Raw genomic sequence first — 15,141 nt, forward strand, 5'->3', positions numbered from 1 at the left:
GGTCAGTTTCTTCCTTCTTGAACCCCAGGTCCTAGGTGGACCGAAGGCTCTCAGAGCAGGGACAAATAATGCAACCCTGCTGGGACCCACTGTCTCAGAGAGTATAGATTAAGCTCATCTGAGGCTGAAGCATCGGAAATCTGAGGGAAAGTATGAAGGTTGAGGCCAGGCTAAGAGGGGCTGTGAGCAGAGGAGGTACAGGCTGGAGGGCGGGGCTGGGCATGGGCTAATGTCTTGGATACTCATTAAATATTGGGGTCAGGCAACTTTTATTTTATATGCATTTATTTTTATTTTATTTTGCCGGTCATGTTTTTTACTCTATCATAGATGTCTGGGCTATTCAGCTTCCTGGCGTCAGGCACGGGTTCCCTCTCATGGTATAGATCTCAAGTTGGCCAAGTAATAAATTGGCCACTTCCCCAAGTTCTGTGCCACCTATCCCAACACATCTTGCAGGACTGAAGGTTTTTGTGTCTGGCTTGGTATCCCAAGCTCTGTGCAGGAAGCCGTGCCTGGTTATAGAAAATGTCTGGTTCAGTCTCTGTGTGCTAGGAGTTTTCAGTAGGGTCGGCCTCCTGAGAGTTTCCATTGTATTAGGTTTCTACCAAAGTGCCCCCCATTCCAGTCATTTCTCCCAGTATTTTCTCCCTCTCCCTCCCACCTGCTCCTTCCTGTACTCTCATTTGCCCTCAGTCCACCTCTGTTCTGTTTCCCTTCCCAGGGAGACCCATCTGTGCCGCTTTGAGCCTTCTTTAGCATCTCTGGGTGTGTGGATTATGGTGAGGTTGTCCTTTTCAGCTAATACCCTCTTATAAGTGAGTACACACCATGCTTATCTTTCTGGGTCTGGGTTACCTCACTCAGGAATCGGACAACTTTTGTAGTCATGAGAATCACAGTTTCAAGTCCAGCCTGGGATCTGTGGGAGAACTTGTTTGAAAAAGTTTGCAGAGGTGGGCGGGGTGGGGTGCATGTCGGGGTGGGTAGGGAACTCCACACAGAATCCTGAGGGCACACTGGCGTAATTTGGATTTGGTAATTCCTCACCTAGTCTCTCTCCTTGAGTCCTCTACTTTCCTCCTACTGTCTTCCTCCCCCTTTCCTTCCTCTTTCCCTTCCTCCTTACCTCTAGGTTGGGCGATAACAACTTACAAAAAAAAAAAAAAAAAAAAAAACCCTGACAAGCACCAATTATCCCAACCTAGAAAAAGAACACTTAAAGAAGAGTACCTTGGGGTCTGGACAGACAGCTCAGCGGTTAAGAGCACTGGCTGCTCTTCCAGAGGTCCTGAGTTCAATTCCCAGGACTCACAAGGTGTTTCACAACCACTACAGGATCTGATGTCTCATGGGATCTGTTGCCCCCTCCTGGTACACAGATGCACATGCAGATGCAACACCCACATACATGAAATATGTAAAATAATAATAGTAATAATTGTTCTCGTTGTTGTGTTTTATAAAAAAAAGAAAAAGGAGGCCAGGGATACGTTTAGTGGAGGCGAGGTGTGGTGCAGGGGAAGGGGGTGCTTCTTTGGGCCCATGCTGAAGCATCCCCTTCTCCTGAGGTACCAGCCATACGACAGATATAGTATGGAATAGAGTTTATTTAGGGCATGGGGAAGGGAGTCTCGGGGGTAGTAGAGACAGAAAAAGGCAGACAGAAAGAGAGGGGGGGCATGAAAAGGTGGAGAGTGAGGGGTGAGGGGAATGAGGAGAGAAGGGAGAGGGGGGAAGAGGGTAAGAGAACAGGACAGCAAAAGAGTGAGGAAGGGGCAGGCAAACCCTTTTATAGTGAGTCAGTCATACCTGACTGTGGGGCAGAGCCTAGAAGGAATGATAATAATAATAATAATAATAGAAGGGTCCCCTGGGAAATATATCCTTATACAAATCAGCCTGCTTTCTACCATGGTGGCAAACCATGTTTCTTTTTCCTAAAGTGGAAACTTCTGCTTTCTTTGGAGACTCAGTTGTGTCATGTGATTTTTTTTTGGAAACTGTCTTATAAGAAGTTGTTTTTTGCTGAAGCAGACACACGGGAGGATGTTTTGTTAAGGACAGACATATAATTTTCTGGAGGCAGCCTGGGGAAAGTGTGTTCTATTCTTTGCTAGAGCAGGTGCTTGAGAGAACACGTGATAGTTGGAAAGGATATAAATATAGCCCAACAGACAGTGGACGATGCTGGGTGGTATTGACGCACCTTGCCATTCTTTGGTGGCTATCGCTGGTCTTCACTGACAATGCTGGGTGGTTTGGTAGGCCTTATCATTCTTTGTTGGTCATTGTTGGCCGTGACTTCATAGAAAGAAACGCACAAAAACAAAAACAAAAACAAAAACAAAAACAAAAACCTTCTGGTGGTGTTCTGGCTGCGTCTTACCTCATCAGCAATAGGCAGAGCCTTGCAGTTTCTTCTGGATTGACCTGCCATTCCTGGTTTGTGAATGGTGTTTGTGAGTAGATTGAGCTGCAGCCGCTGACTCATGTGAACTGAACTGCTGATCTCCTGACAACGCAGATGGGATTTGCTCTGAAGGAATATTTCTTTTTCCCCCCCCATCTTTATTAACTTGAGTATTTCTTATTTACATTTCGATTGTTATTCCTCTTCCCGGTTTCCAGGCCAACATCCCCCTAACCCCTCCCCCTCCCCTTCCATAGGGGTGATCCCCTCCCCATCTTCCCCACATTACCACCCTCTCCCCAACAATCACATTCACTGGGGGTTCAGTCTTGGCAGGACCAAGGGTTTCCCCTTCCACTGGTGCTCTTACTAGGCTATTCATTGCTACCTATGAGATTGGAGCCCAGGGTCAGTCCATGTATAGTCTTTGGGTAGTGGCTTAGTCCCTGGAAGCTCTAGTTGGTTGGCATTGTTGTTCATATGGGGTCTCAAGCCCCTTCAAGCTCTTTCAGTCCTTTCTAAAATTCTGAAGGGATATTTCTAAACAGGTCCACATCCTCCTTTGCCGTATTAACCTTTCCTTTCTACTACCTCTGGTGGGAGGTGGTGTAGAAGAGATATTAAAGCTTTTAAGAGACCTTATTAAAATAGGTTTTGAAAAATCCAAGACTCCATTTCCACTGGAGTGTTTTCTGTGTCAACTTGGTTGAATGACACCACCCCCAGTTATTTAGAGAAAAGGACATCTAGGTATGGCTGTGGGAGAGCTTTGTAGTTTGATGGATTGAGGAAAGAGACACTACAGTGCTTCTCAGCAGCAGTTAGAACACACACACACACACACACACACACACACACACACACACACACACGGGAACAGCCTCTGTGGGACTGAATCTTGACAACTTCCTAACGGGTCTTTTTATTGTTATACATGAGGCACCTTTAACAAGTGAATTTCTGAATACCAAAATTTCTTATGTGACCTAGGGATTATCTCGAGAGATGCATTACCTAAGCAATTCTTAGCCATGGGAGACTCCCTGGTGTACCAGGCCTGTCTCTGGACTAAGAAGTGCAAAGGGTCTGAGAATCCTTCAAAAGAGCAGCCCCATAAATTCTCAGATAACAATATCACCGACAAAGGGTTACTTTAAAGCTTAGGCGACGTAACTCTGGATTCCTGCCAGATGCAACAGTTCTGCTAAAATTCTGTAACAAGTTCATATTTAATTTTATTTCTTGCATTAATGTGTGCGTGCGTGTGTGCATGTGTGCGTGCGTGTGTGTGTGTGTGTGTGTGTGTGTGCGCGTGCGTGTGTAATCATGTGAAGGTTAGAGGACAATAGAAGTAAGTTCTCTCTACTCCGTGGGTTCTCAGCATTTATTATGCACAGCACAGGAGGAGGGCTTAGCTGGTCTAGGTTTCGAAGTCTCTGATTTGGAGCAGTTTGAGGCGGAATCCACATCAGGGAGGAGGAAGCTGCGATTGACAGGCTCTGGATACACTAGTGTTAGCTGGTGTAATTGTTAAGTCAACACTCACATTCAGAGCAGATATTTGGCATCCCTCTGAGCCTCACCATTTCCATGGGTCCGGGGTCTTGGGGGTCCTTGAGGAGGCTGAGCTCATACATTCAGCTCTGTGTGGCTCTCTGCACCCCCACCTCATTGCCATCCCCACCTTTTTGTCACCATAACAGAAGTAACAAGTGTAGTCCTCTAAATAAAATACATGAACAGTTTATAGCAATGTTTATTTTGGCTCATGGTTTCAAAAGTTTTAGGCCATAGTGGTCTTCCCTTATTGGTTTGGGTCTGTGGTGAAGCAGAGTATCATGGGAGGGAACCCATGACAGTAAACGTCTCATGGCAGCTGAGAGAATGAAGAAGAAGCCTGAGCTGCATTTACAGCAAATTCTGAGGGACTAAAACCCAAAGTTCATCCGCCCCTTGATTTTGCTCACAGTTCATGGCCTTTGGTGATACGTAATGCTCTCCGCCCCCCCCCCCCCGTATTCTCATGTGGATGACTGTGGACTGAAAACAACAAAATCAAAGGTAGATGCCATTTCAACACATCCACAAGTAAATCATGCTCAGCTAAAAGTCTCACTGGAGGGGCTGAGGAGAACAGTGTGAATCGAGTGCCTGCTTGCCTGGCCTTCATGGAGCTCCAAGCTCAGTCCCCAGAACTGGACGGTGGTATGTGCAATGCCAGCACTGGTGGGGACAGGCAGGCCTTTGGAGCTCTCTAGCCAACCGTATTCAACTGTCCAGCTACAGCTAGCAAGAGACCCCGTATCAAAGGAGGTGGAGAACCGTCCCGAGCATCTGTGTTCTAGGCTGCCCTCTGCCTGCTGCACATGCATCAACACACGTGTACATCTATACAGACAACATACAAACAACAATCATGGAGCACGGGCCACGTGACACGGTGATGGAGGACTTAGAGTGTCCAAGGGCACTGTGGGGGTGGACTTTGAGACCCTCCTCCTGGCTGGCTGGAAGTCAGTCTCCTAGTGGCCTTCAGATGAAGGTGTAGAACTCTCAGCTCCTCCTGCACCAGGCCTGCCTGGACACTACCATGTCCCCGCCTTGATGATGATGGACTGAACCTCTGAACCTATAAGCCAGCCCCAATTAAATGTTGTCCTTTATAAAATTGTCTTGGTCATGGTGTCTCTTCCCTAAGACTCTATGTACCCCAGAAACTCTTCAAACTTTCTATGTAGCCCAGGCTGGTGTGAAACTCAAGTTTCCCAGTCAGTCCCCCAAATACTGGGATTACAGATGTGTGCCCAGCTGGAATCATTTTAATTGCTTTCTAATGGGAGGGAGAAAAATCAAATTCCAGAAGTGATTTGATAAGGGAAATTCTGCGTGCACATGTGTGCATAGGCTTGAACATGATGAGGCTGGGGGTTGACATCAGGTTTCTTTGTCTATCTCTGTCCGCTTCATCAGACAGATTATCTCACTGAACCTGGAGCCCGTTTCTTCCCTGCCCCCCCCTTTTTTTTCCAGACAGGATTTCTCTGTGCGGCCCTGGCTGTCCTAGAATATGCTCTGTAAATCGGGCTGATCTCAACAAGTGCCAGGATTAAAGGCACTAGAGCTTTCTGATTTCACAAGATTAGCTGGCCAGTGAGGCTCTGGAATCTTCCTGTCTCCCCACTGAGCCACCTCCCCAGCCCCAGGAGGAATAAGGGGGAACCTGAAAGGACATCACCACACAGGGTGCTTTCAATGTGATGTCATTTTAAATTCAAGCTGCCTCAATGGTCTTAAACATCACAAGCCTTGGACATCATTTAACATCATTTTGAAGGGCTCCGAGACTTCCCCTGGGAAACTGCCCTTTGTTTCTAATAATTATCCCACCTTCTAATTGCACCACTCGGGTGGTGAGGTCTCAGCAGAAGTTTGCTGTAAACTGGTTCACAGTCAGGTCTAGGCTACTACGGCTATATGAGTAAGACCTTGTTTCAAAAACAAAAGAAAATGCAGTGTTTGCTTCAGTGACAGAAGCTCAAACCCGTTCCCTCATCTACTCATCACAGTAGACATCTACTGTGGCTCTTACAGGATAGTCTAGCTCAGGGAGGAAGCCCTGTGGTCACCTAGAGGACAGGAAAGCTCTTGGACTCAAAGGCACCCGTCCGGTTTCATAGCGCCCCCTGTTGGTATATGGTGAGGTTCGAGTGTGGGCAACACTTCTGTTAATTCTGGGATCCCGATGAGGTGGGTGGGTGGGGTGGTATCAAGCCAGTGTGGGGTCAGCGGCTCCACCCGCAGCCACAGCCCGCCCTTCGCTCGCAGGATCAGCTCTCGCGGTCTCCAGCGCGGTTCCTTATCACCCGGCAGGACACAGAATGGCAGCAGAGTCAGTGCCGGTGTCATCTTCATTGTCATCTGGCGAAAGTCTGTCCTAGGCAGTTCCTGCGGAAGGGTAGGGTGGAAATTCTGTCAGGACCCAGCCATGCACCGTTGAATCCAACCTGACTGATCCCTGCCCCAGACTTACCTGGGACTCCATTTTGACATTTACATAGCCTGAACCTAACGCAGACTTTAGCTCACTTTAGAAGGACGCAGAACTGTGATCTGTCTACGCTTTCAATGCTGACTCTCTAAACCTTTATGCACCACCACCTGAATGGAGGGCAGGAAGGAGATTCCGAACCCTGATCATCCCAGTCACCGCCTGTCCTCACCAGCAGCCCCAGACAACATCCTGACACCACAAACCCTCTGGCTTCATCCGTGCCAAAAGCATCCGTGAACAAAAGCCAGAGGTTTTTCTGGGTCAGAAAGAGGTCACAGACCTGGGAGAGAGGCAAAGGTGGGAGAGAGCAAGAGAGAGAGATGGTTTGGGTTTCTCCGCAAACCCAGTCAGTGCCCACCTGGGGAAAATACAGAAGTGGAGACAGGAGTCAGGTTCCCAGTGCCAGGGCCACGCCTCCTCTCTATCTTGGCCTTGCCCAGTCCCCAAATCCCAGAGATGAGGGGAGGGCCCCAAATACCTCAGGGTCTGGTCTGACTGGTTGTGATGATTCCTGAAGATGCTGGTAACATCCCCTGTTGGGTGAGTATTACCAGCCCAAGGTTAGTTCTGCCACTAGTGCCCTTCATTCTACCCAGTACCCTAAGCCTTCCAACGATGGAGCCCACCTTTGGGGATGACCAGGCCACCCAGAGGGAGAATGTCCAGAGTGCAGCCGAGGGAGATCACAGAGCCTGGGCGCTGCAGCCGCGGACTCCCCTTGACGCTCATGGTCAGGAAGGGCAGCTGGGCCAGGTCGTCCCTAAGGGACACACCACACAATTGTCTAAGAGCAAAACCAAAACCCCGCTCAGCCTCACTACCGTGCAAGACTTACGACTTCTCTCTGATCCTTTGTCAGGTGAGATGAATTCCAAGTGGGTCAGGCACAGTGTGTGCACCTTTAATCCTATCCGGCACAGGGGAGGTAGAGGAAGGGGGAACTCTATGATTCTGAAGGCAGGAGGGTCTACACACACAGCCAGGGATACATGGCAAACCCATCAGAACAGACAGACAAAAATACCAAGTGAGTCAAAGATTGCTTCAGGTTTGTCTTTGAGACAAGGTCTCATGAAAACAAGGCTGCCTTGAACTCCTGGCCCCTCTTGCCTCCACATCCCAAAGGGTTGACATTACAAACTTGAACTGCTACTGGGCTGGTTCTGAATCAAAGGTTATACATTAGGGGCTGGAGAGATATCTGTGTTTCTCTCTCACAGGACCCAGGTTTAATTCCCAGTGACCACGTGACGGCTTGCAACAGTCCGTATCTCTAATTCCAGAAGATCGGATGCTTTCTTCTGGCCCCTGCATGTACACGTGATATATATATATATATATATATATATGTATATACATATATATATATGTATGTAAAACACATATGTATATAAAATCATACTCAAGTGAAGAAAAAAAGTGAAGTCATCAAGAAGATGACTTGGTATTTCAGAAAAGAGGCAGGGGCAGGGGAGGGGTGTCAGGGAATACAAGGTCTCATATAGTACAAGCTGGCCTCGAATTTACTGTCAGCCAAGGATGACTTTCAACTTCTGACCTTCCTGCCTCCACTGAGGGAGTGCTAGGGTTAGAGGCCTGTGCATACAACTGCCAGGGTCCAGTTGTATACCGTGCTGGGAACTGAATCTGCCATGATTTTATGCATGTACTGCAAACACTCTACCAACTGAACCATATCCTCAGTCTTTGGAAATAGTTTAAAGAAGAGATACCCCTGAAAAGATAGCCCTAAATGTTGTCTTACATTTTCACCGAAAAGCTTTAAAGAGAATACAGTGAGCCTGGACCAGAGATAAGAGGATTAGGAGTTAAAGGCCGATTTGACACATACAGAGTTTAAAGCCAGCCTTGGCCACATGAAAAAAAAATATCATAAAAGGAGACAACAAAAGCAGAAGCCGATAACCTTAAAGGGCTTACAAGATTATTTGAATCAATAGATGCGTCCCATACTGCAGGGTAGAGTGACCTATGTTTACAATTTGCAGGTGTGAATTTGCTGCGTCTGGTGGCCCATGCCTTTAATCCCAGCACTTGGGAGGCAGGACTCTGAGATTGAAGCCATCCTAGTATCTAGTTTCAGAACAGCCAGGGCTACACAGAGAAACCTTGTCTTGAAAAGAAGAAAAAGGAAAAACAGAAACAAGAACAACAAAAGACATGAAATCTTTCTATGTTAACAAATGAATTCAACACAACCTAATAAAATTCTACCTAGCCTATGTTTTAGAACCTGACAGTGGTTCTTTCTTTCCAGCCATGGGCTAGAGACAGCCTTGTGCACCTAGGCAAGCATTCCACCACTAAGCTGTGTCCCAAACCCCACAAAACTTATTCTGCTACAAAGAATTAAGATTGATTAAAGATACATTAGTTTTTAAAATAGGAAAGGGATGGTGAGATGGTTCAGTGGGTAGGGATGCCTGGACCAAGTCTAATGTTCTGACTTCAATCCCCACTGTGGAAGGAGATAGAGAACCTACTCTTGCCAATTGTCCACACTCAAGCCAAGGGACACATGCATGGATGGGCACATACCAATCAATCAAGCAATCGATCAATCAATTGATCAATCAATCAATCAAATGGAAACCCAGTCTATTAGTTGTTAAAACTTATTACAGGGCTGGAGAGATGGCTCAGTCATTAAGAGCACTGACTGCTCTCCCAGAGGTCCTGAGTTCAAATCCCAGCAACCACATGGTGGCTCACAACCATCTGTAATGAGATCTGATGCCCTCTTCTGAAGGCATCTGTGTGTCTGAAGACAGCTACAGTGTACTTATATATAGTAAATGAATCTTTTAAAAAAAACTATTATAAAGTTATAGTAAAAAATAATTTTAAAACTTTGTTATTATTGAACAAGAACAGGAAGAGAGCCTTTAAGCCCAGCACTCAAGAGGCAGAGGCAGGCAGTTCAAGGCCAGCCTTGTATACAGAACGAGTTCCAGGACAGCCACAGCTGCACAAAGCAACCCTGTTTCAACTCCCCCTGCCTCAAACCACAAAACAACAACAACAATCATAGAAACAAACAAAAGAACAGAAAATCAAACTTGTGGAATCCAGATTGAGGAGGACACAGACCCTGAAAACTTATCATCCAGTGAAGACAGTCTACACGGTCTTAGGACTGTATAAATGGTCATCATCCAGTGAAGACAGTCTACACGGTCCTAGGAGTGGATAGTGGTCATCATCCAGTGAAGACAGTCTACATGGTCTTAGGAGTGGATAATGGTCATCATCCAGTGAAGACAGTCTACACGGTCTTAGGAGTGGATAATGGTCATCATCCAGTGAAGACAGTCTACACGGTCTTAGGAGTGGATAGTGGTCATCATCCAGTGAAGACAGTCTACACGGTCTTAGGAGTGGATAGTGGTCATCATCCAGTGAAGACAGTCTACACGGCCTAGGACTGGATAATGGTCATCATCCAGTAAAGACAGTCTACACGGTCTTAGGAGTGGATAAATGGTTATCATCCAGTGAAGACAGTCTACATGGTCTTAGGAGTGGATACATGGTCATCATCCAGTGAAGACAGTCTACATGGTCTTAGGAGTGGATGCATGGTCATCATCCAGTGAAGACAGTCTACACGGCCTTAGGACTGGATAATGGTCATCATCCAGTGAAGACAGTCTACATGGTCTTAGGAGTGGATACATGGTCTGGAGGAAGGTGTTCAGAAAGCTAACAATGTAGAAACATTAAGAACTAAATGCAGTCAGGTGTGGAATCCCAGACTGGAGAGGTGGAGGAAGAGAGTAAAGCGGTCTGGGCCAGCCTCAGCTACACAGTAAGTCAGAGGCTACCACAGCCCGTAGGAGAGGTTGGCGTAAGACATGAATTAATAAAAATAAAAACGAATTCTTGTCTGTTCCAAGTACAGAGCAGAATGTCCCTTTACGTCTCAAGCACAGAAAGCTCCAATGTTAACTGACAGCACAGTCGTCATCTCTGAGATTTCATTTGAAACATTACGTGTATGATGTACATGAGTGCATACATGCTCAGGCACAGTGTGCATGTCCAGGTCATAGGATAATTTGGAGGAATCAGTCCTCTTCTACCTGTGAGTGCCTTTACCCCCTGAGCCATCTTGCAGACCCAAGATCCACCTTTTGGGCGGCGGTGATGGCAATACGCAAACTCTTCTCTTCTAGTTATTTCAAAAGTACAAAGTCTTATTCATTTTAAGATACATTTATTTTTATTTTCTGTGTGTAAGTGTTTTGCCAACATATGTATCTATGTATCATGTGAGTGCTGTGCCCAGAGACATGAGAAGAGTGAGTCAGATTCCAAGAAACAGGAGCTACAGCCAGTTGTTAGCCTCCGTGTGGGTGCTAGGAACTGAACCCAGGCCTCTGCAAGAACCACCAGTGCTTTAAACCAATGAGCCATCGCTTCAGCTCTAACACTTTATTCTTCACTATTGTTGTACCAATGTGTACAACACTGGACCCTTCCTCCTAACACATTTAACTGGGGCTGGCTTACAGTTTCAGAGGTTCAGTCTGTTATCATCATGGTAGAATGTCAACGAGGGTGCAGAGGGTACCTGGAAAAGAATGGGGGACAAGAGACGAGAAGAAGGACACCAAGACAAGAGTCTGATCAAGGTGACAACTTTACTTTTTCCCAAGGCTGAATTTATACCATAACAGGGGTAACAGAGGGAGGGGGTAAGTGGGAAACATTTACACAGGCCAAGTTCTTGTGGTTAGGCAATCGGCTGATGTTGACAGGATGTCAGAAACGTCACAGGTTTGTCATATCTATTAGTCAGCAGGATGTTGGTTTTTCAGAAGGTTACAGGTCATCACATTGGGCATCCTGACGTCAGATGTATTTCTCAGCAAGGTCACAGCTTTATCATATCATTATTCATCCTGACCACCAGATTAGTATTAGTCTTCTGCAGCTGGCTGGGGATCTTCCATGAACCCAGTCATACTTAACTCTTACCATAATAATAACATCAATAATGGAGGGCTTCAAGGACATCGCTCCCAACGGTAGAAAGCATGGCAGTGTGCAGACAGGCAGGGTGCTGGAGAAGGAGCTGAGAAGTCTACATCTCGATCTGAAGGCAGCCAGGAAGACACTGTGCTCAGCAGGCAGCTAGGATGGGAGACTCTGTTCTGCAGAGCCTGGGCATAGGAGTCTTCAGAGCCCACCCACACAGTGACTCACTTCCTCCAACAAATCCACACAAGGCCACACCCCCTAAAAGTGCCATTTCCCATGAGTCAAGCATTCAAACACAAGAGTCTATGGGGGCAACCACACTGAGCTCCTTGGTATGCTAGGATCATGGTTCCATGGCATCATCCTTATCACCTTCTGAGTGTAGAGAATTATTCCCATTTTATAGATGAGGAAACTGAAGCTTGATAGTAAAACTCTTGACCACAAAGGCATCCACCAGTCCCATGTCTAAAGACTAACCTGTCTGCAGCCACATCCCTTTCTACAAGGGGCTGGAGATGGGCTCAGTGGCTAAAGACCTTGCTGTATAAATTTAGAAATGAAGTCCAGATCACCAACACCTACATAAATGCCAAGCTGGAGTGAGAACTTCCCTTTCCTCCTCTTCCTGCTCCTTCCTTTCCTCCTTCTTCATCTGTAATGCCAGGGTAAGACAGACAGAGGATTTCCACAGCAAGATGGCTAGCAAGTCTACCTGAATCTGTGAGCTCTGGATTCACTTGAGATCCTACTTCACCACACAAGATGGAAGGCAATGGAGGAAGACACCTGACATCCAATTCAGACTTCCACAACCTGCTCACATCCACCCACATACATGCCCATGCATATGTGACCACACAAAGACACACACACACACACACACACACACACACACACACACACACACGTGTGCACAGCAAACAAACAGGAAAGATTGTTGGGGAGATGCCCGTATCCCCAGCCTCTCATTTTCTAGACAGGATATTACCATAGCTGTCCTCAAACTCAGAGCTTGTGACTCTTGAGTGCTGAGATCATAGGCCTTCACTACCACACCTGGCTTCCCTAACATTCTATCCACAGCAGGAGAATCTGTCTTCCAACTCTCTCACTCTTGTCTAATGTCATCTTTCATGGTACTCATCCTCATCTGGAAGTCTGACCACAGGAAACCTCGGTGGTAGCTAATGTTTCTGCCCATCTTCCTCATGTCTCCCAGTCCAGCTAGTTCAATTTCTGGTCTTAGAAGACCTTGGAGAGTACTGGAGAGATGGCTCAGCAGTTAAGAGCAGTGACTGCTCTTCCAAAGGTCCTGAGTTCAATTCCTAGCAACCACATGGTGGCTCACAACCATCTGTAATGGGTTATGATGTCCTCTTCTGGTGTGTCTGAAGACAGTGACAGTGTACTCACATACATTAAAAAAAAAAAAAAAGAAAAAAGAAAAAAAGAAAAAAGACCCTGGAGGTCTCAGTATCTTAGAGCACATGGTCCCTAGATTCTCCTCTCTCGTTGTTGGTGCAGATCCACCTTCCAGAGAAGAGCCAGATTCTGTGAGAGGATTCCTAAACCATAGTAGATGGTGGGAGGTAGGAGGAGGAAAGAGGAAACAGAAAGGTGCAGTCACTTGCTTAAGTCACACAGTGAAGTAATTAAGCATGGCAGCACAGCTGAAAGTAACATGTTTTAAGTGCAAGTGTTTTAAGGAAGAAGAAGAAGAGGAGGAGGAGGAGGAGGAGGAGGAGGAGGAGGAGGACAACAACAACAGTACTGGTGGTACAGCCAGGGTTACACCTGTAAGCCAGCCCCAATTAAATGTCATCCTTTATAAGACCTTCCTTGGTCATGGTGTCTGTTCACAGAAGTAAAACCCTAACTAAGACACAGCCCATTATCATCACGTATGCTATATATAATTTAGGAGTTAAGAAAGAAGACTTTTGTAGCCATGAGAAGATCACAGTTTCAAGACAAGCCTGGACTACATACAAAGCCAAACTTCATTAAAAAAACAAAATAAACAACAATTAAAAAAGCAAGTCTGCAAAGTAGCACTCAGGAAGCAGAAGAAGGCAGATCTCTGAGTTTGTGGCCAGCCTGGTCTACAGAGTGCATTCCTGGACAGGCAGAGCTACACAGTGAGACCCCAAATGAAACACCTGATAGCATGTCGAGGGAAACAGCAGCTTAGGGATTTGCTAAACTCCTAGTTTGATTGCATAGGACCCAGTGAGCTGTTCTGGAAGGTGCAAGAACAAGAGAGATATTTTTCCCTTTGTAGAAAATGAGAGGGTGACATTGGGGTCCAAGAATGAATATGACTCGCTGATTCTTTCTATCCTTTCCTGGTTTTGGGCTTCTCTTTCTCCTCATTTCTTTCTCTCTTCTCTTCATTCCCTTCTGCCCCCAGATGACAAAACTTAGTTGGAATACCACCAACCATTCCAGGCCACAGGGAGAATGAAAGCCCAGTAAGATGCGAAACCCTCATGTCGTAAGAAGTGGCCATTTGTTCCCCATTTCCTGATGGTGCCAACTGTTACCTCTCCCATTGAGGGGTTGTGAGAGTGGTGGATCATTTTGTCAATTTAGATGGACTAAGGCACCTAGTGATTTGATCAGATGCATCTATTTGTGTCGACGTCAAGTGCTCTGTGGCTTTCAGTGGTAGAGCCCATGTCTGTCATGCAAGAGGCCCTGGATTCCTTCCCCAGTGCTGTAGGAAGAGATGACAGCCTTGGTTAATGTGAATGGGGCTCACCCTTTAGTGGAAAGGCCATGAGAGCAAACAGGCTTTCTATGTGAAGACGAAATTCTGCTCTGCCTGAGCCCCAGCATGTGTGAGTTGCTGCTCGGATCCAGAGGTTCTACAGGTTTCAAACTTGCCAGTCAAATAAGCACATAATTCAAGAAGCCAGGCATGGTACACACGTGTGATTCCCCCCATCTGGGAGGCTGAGGCATAAGGAGTCTATGTTACCCTCTCTGCTCTATCCCATATCACACTGCCGAAGGCCTCTCTCTGAGCCTGGCAGCAATCTCTCTATCTATCTAGTTCCCAAGGCAGGCTGCCACCATGCCAGAAATATACATTCCCAACTCCGTGGTGGCCTATTGTCTCTGCCACCACATGCTCTCCCGAACTCAAATCCACACAAGAAAGAACACACAACACAACAACCTCTGATCCAATTGATAAGATGGAATTGCCCACTTAGACATACAAAGCCCTGTACACACCCATCCTTTATGAACATAGCAACCTGTAAAGGTGCAGTGTGGAATCTTAACATCAGCCTCCATGTTCTCTCAGCGGCTTCCTCTCCAGTTTTCTCCAGTCTCCAATCTCCTCCCGTCCCAGTCTCCTCTTCTTCCCTCAAACTTTTCTTCCATTCATCCTTCCTGCTCGTCCATTGACAGGCCTCGTTCTATCTTGTACCAGCCTACACCTGTGTGATGACATCATCCCACGCTAGTTGGCTGATCCCTTTGGTTTAGGTCTGTGGTAGAGCAGAGGATCTTGGCGGGAAGTCCAAGAAGGAGTCAAGTTACTCGGCTCATGGTGGCTGGGAAGTAAATAGATAAGTGTTCATGCTTGGTTGCTTAGGAAAGGGCTAGAGCTCCAATACTTGCTTCAAGGGCTCACCTTTCAGGACCTTACTTCCACCCA

Source organism: Rattus rattus, chromosome 1, assembly GCF_011064425.1.
Source record: "Rattus rattus isolate New Zealand chromosome 1, Rrattus_CSIRO_v1, whole genome shotgun sequence".
Lineage (NCBI taxonomy): Eukaryota > Metazoa > Chordata > Mammalia > Rodentia > Muridae > Rattus > Rattus rattus.